This window comes from Rhinolophus ferrumequinum, chromosome 3, assembly GCF_004115265.2.
Source record: "Rhinolophus ferrumequinum isolate MPI-CBG mRhiFer1 chromosome 3, mRhiFer1_v1.p, whole genome shotgun sequence".
NCBI lineage: Eukaryota > Metazoa > Chordata > Mammalia > Chiroptera > Rhinolophidae > Rhinolophus > Rhinolophus ferrumequinum.
In genome coordinates, this window is record NC_046286.1 from 35,039,889 (window position 1) to 35,044,466 (window position 4,578).

At 38.5% G+C, this 4,578-nt stretch overlaps 1 pseudogene; it reads right to left on the minus strand.

Annotated features, from left to right (window-relative positions):
* Positions 1 to 3,335: 3,335 nt before the first annotated feature.
* LOC117020649 (60S ribosomal protein L21-like) lies at positions 3,336 to 3,827 on the minus strand (annotated as a pseudogene).
* Positions 3,828 to 4,578: the final 751 nt, after the last annotated feature.

The window sequence follows — 4,578 nt, forward strand, 5'->3', positions numbered from 1 at the left end:
GACATAAATTCCTAGCCATTTCCTAATGAAACACAGCCTTACAATCCACAAGTGATGTAAGGTGTCCTAGATGAAACTGGGCCCCATGAAATTCAATGCAGAAGAAATGGGGATGAGACATTTTTGTCTCAGGGGACTTTCCCACTTCTGCCCCCAGGGCCATTTGTAACCCATCACTGAGATATTTCAGTTAATAAAATGTTTTACTAAACTCTTCCTTGTTATAAGAGAAACATCTGGAGGAAAACAAGGGTCACTTTTTGTGTTATTTAAAGGAAAATGCCGTTTGATAGCAACCACCAATGTGCACCCAGGAAGAACTGTGCGTTGCTTGGGTCTAATGCTGAACAAGATCCAAAAATAGAGAAAATCTAGTTCCTGCCAAAAGGAGATTTGCAATGTAGGTGAGACCTTCCTACTGTCGGCCTCTGGCTGGACCTTTCAGACATGATCCCCTTGGCAGGCTGCTGACTCCCCTCTCTACCCCGCAGGCTTCAGGGAGACATTTCATGTACATCCTGTGCCTCAGTCTCCCCTAAACCACCAAACCAATTGTTCAGGTGTTTTCAATTTTCTTTATGAAAGGGCTCAGGCAATTTTTAAGAAAGGGAATTTAAACAAAAAAAGGGGAAAGAAAGATTATGTATTTAGTAATGGATTTTCTCCAAAGTCCAAAGGGCAAATGAAAGAAGTTAAGCCCTTTCTTCCTGAGAGGCTTTGGAGCACAAGTCTCTCAGTGGGTCCAGAGTGGGTGAGGGTCCCCCTCTCTAGCGTTGGTGTCCTTTGTGATGGATGGTGAGTGAGCTGGAGGCCTCGTTTGTTACCATTACTCCTGTGAAACCCAGGACGTCCTCACATATGTCCCAGGGCCGAGCTTTCATTCTCAGGCACCGGAAGTGCTAAACTTCTAAAGAGGATGACATGGTTTTCTTGTTTTATAATTTGCAAGCCGTTTCTCTCTTTCTGAGTGGGATAGTATTCTTTTTGTTTCTGTTTCCAGGTCATGCACCTTAGGGACTGCAGGAATAGGAAAGACTCTAATTCTCTTTTCTGTCTCTTTCTTTGCATCTACAAAGGCAATCTGTGAAACGACTGTTCTAGCGAGGATTTTTCGTCGTCAAGGAGTTAATTTTCCAGTTTTCATCTGGGGGAAGGCAAGAGAAGTGCCACTAGTCCAGTCACATATTTTCTAATCTTGCCAATAAGCTTACATATCTTAATTATTTAATTAGCACCTTTTGGATTACTAATGAAATTGAACACGTTCCCATGCATTTGTATGCTCCTTTGTATATATTTAGAAAATTGCTTGTTAGAGTCCCTTCCCATTTCACCATAGGCATGTCATATTTTCCTTACCGATTTGTAAGAGTCTAAACACCAAAGTAGATAGTGCTTGCTATCATGCAAAATCAATGCATTTTTTCCTTCTTAATGTATAGTAACTATTGTGTTCTGAGAAACTTAGGCCTGATAAAGCCCTTCCAATTCTGCTTGTGGTAGAATGTCTTAATTTGGAGGAACAGAATGGAGGATCTGTATTGAATAAGCAGTATGATACCTTGTCTATATATTATTTTATACTTTAAAAAGATCATTTGTATACACAATCACATTTGGAACCAAATGAGGTGTTCTCTGAGTTCTTAGACCAAAAGGAATGAAGTCTCTTCATATATCTCACAAGGGTTTGAATTGTACTAGTTTGTTATTGTTTATATTTCACGGGACTTTAGCCTATTTGGCACTGGGCCTTGTATGTCCACTAACTGATAGAACTCTGCCCCTGGTTAATGCACATTGATCATGAGAATGGATGTTCAATTTGGCAGATTCAGGATTGTCTGGGATTCAGTGTATTTCAATTGCATTTTTTTTTTTTTCAAGAGGGTGCAGCTCAAAGTGGCCCATGTGGGGATCAAACTGGCAACCTTGGTGTTAGTAGCAACGCGCTCTAACCAACAGAGCTAACCGGTCACCCCGAATTGCATTTTAAAATATTATTTTTAATTGTGATAAAATGCACATAACATAAATTTACCATCTTAACCATTTTTAAGTGTACAGTTCAGTGGTATTAAATACATGTCTTAAATACATTCTTGGGCAACCATCATCATTGTTCATCTCCAGAACTCTTCACATCTTGCAAAAGTGAAACTCTGTACCCATAAAATAAAAACTTCCTATTTTTCTCTATTCCCATCCCCTGTCAACCACCATGCTTTCTGTCTCTATGAATTTAACTAGTGTAGGTATCTCATATAACTGGAATAATAAGTATTTGTCTTGCTTTGACAGCTTTATTTTACTTAGGCCATTGGCATTTTGGGAGAGACAATTCTTGGTTGTGAGCAACTGTCCCTTGCATGATGTTTGACTCTTTGGGTGACCTTCTGACACTAGATACCTATGGAAACACCACTGCCTGTGACAATAAAACTGGAGGATGATGGTAGTGCTCTTTTAACTGGGTCTCCAAATAAAACCTTCAAACAATCTGAAGTTGATTCATTCAAAGGCAAATATGTATTTGAAATGTAAATAGCTCCTTATTTCAATCTGTGTAAACAGCCCCAGATGCCACTTTCCTAGACCTGAGAAAGCCAAGCCAAGTTTCATCAAAGGCTCTTTCAAAGTTCAGTTCCTGACCAGGCACTTTTAAACAAGTCTAAATGCTCTGCTTGGAGTGCGTGGTTTGCATCTGGGCAGCTAAGATCCATAGTCCTTGACTTCTTCCAGGGGGAACAGACTACATAGTCAGCTTCTTGTCCTTAACTCCCTTCCCAACCAACCGCTTTTGATAGTTCCACTTAATGTTCTTTGTGTAGTTTACCGCCATGTTTATTGCTTATTGCATTTTTCAATATTTTTATTTTAAAAGAAATACCTCTTATAGCTTAGAAATGCTGCAAGTAGTGAGTTTATCTTAAATGCCAGAGTGGAAGCTGGACTTGAGACAAATGGGCCCCTCTGAAACGCTGGGCTGTCAGGATCCATGAAGAAAAGGCAATCTCGAGGGTCTTACCATTATTACGGCACATACTCATCAACAAAGCTTTATTTTTTTAAAAGATGTTTTATGTTATGAAAGTAATAAATGCGTATTATTAAAATATAGAAAGTAAACAAAATTATGCAGAGGAAGAATACGAAGAAAGCAAAGGAAAAGTAGATCATATGTAATCCCAGCTTCCGTAAATAGTTGTGTCTTACCCACTTATTTACTTCTAGTACATTTAATGCATTTAAAAGAGAGTTCCCACCTATTTCCTACCTTCCTTTTCAAAGGGAACATTCTATTTTTTTAACAGAGATCTTTTATTTTTTTACACTTATGCCATGAATTCACAGGGAATGGGCTCCAGCAGCTCAGGCTCCTTCCCATTGGTTCTTGCAAAGTGTGCTTCTCTGGGTGAGGCAGGCTGGCATTTCAGTTGAACCCAGGGACCTTTCTCTTTGGCTTCCTTCTTTTTCTGATCATTTACCTTCACCCGTTTCAGGAAGCTATCTCGGCTCTTAGAGTCCTTTATATGCTCAATACGAATATTAATTCTCTTGGCAAGAATCTTGCTCTTAACTAGTTTGTTTACAACAGTGCCAACCGCATGCTGGGTAACACTGTAGACCCTTCCAGTTTTGCCATGGTAACGTGTGTGGGGCATTCCTTTTTGAACAGTGTCCATTCCCTTGATGTCTACAATATCACCTTTCTTGTAGATTCACATGTATGTGGCCAAAGAAAAAACTCCATGTTTTCTAAAAGGCCTAGAGAACACAGAATGGGAGCCTCTCCTCTTTTCCTTTGTGTTGGTCATTTTGACGAATTACTGGAAGATCAAAGGGAACATTCTTGAATTCAGTTGTGCTAAGTTGATTGATCATAAAATTATGGAACTAAAATTGAATTAGTGATTGGTCCATCTACCTCCTTCATTCTATAATGAAACTCTTTGGAGGCAGTTAAATGTCTCGCCGGTGGTCACACCACCCTCTGTAATGACATTTGGTAATTTTTTAATTTGTCCAGTTGAGAATTTTAATGATACTTTGAAATAAGTTTGGAAAATTTTAAAACCTGCCACTTCAGGATGTGTTATAAGCTTTGTGTGCTATTTGCTAGTCTTTGTGGCTCTGACTCTCTGCCTGTGAGGTTTTATCCCAATTCTTCTTGATCATATCTAATAATGCATTTCCCCTATCCACTCTTAAGAACTGCTTTTTATGTTTTATCTGACTAATTAACTAAAAGATAAGTTGCAATATGTCATGATTCAATACCTTGAAAAGAACAAACTCAGAGTACGAAGGCCCAAGTCTGCCTTTATCTTGGGCAGTCAAAGGATTTCTCTAAGCTTCAGTTCCCGTCTGTAAAATGGAATGATAATGACTATTTAAGAGTTTCTGTTAAGGATTAATAAAGTAATTACAACAGAGTACTTTGTAAGCAAATGCTAGTGTAAATGTATTATGCCCTAAAGTATGGCTCTCATGTGAAACTGATGAAGTTCTTGGGTAACCTGTTCTAATATCAAGTTAGAGTTTTATTCAAAATTATTTAGTTAATAATAAATAAGA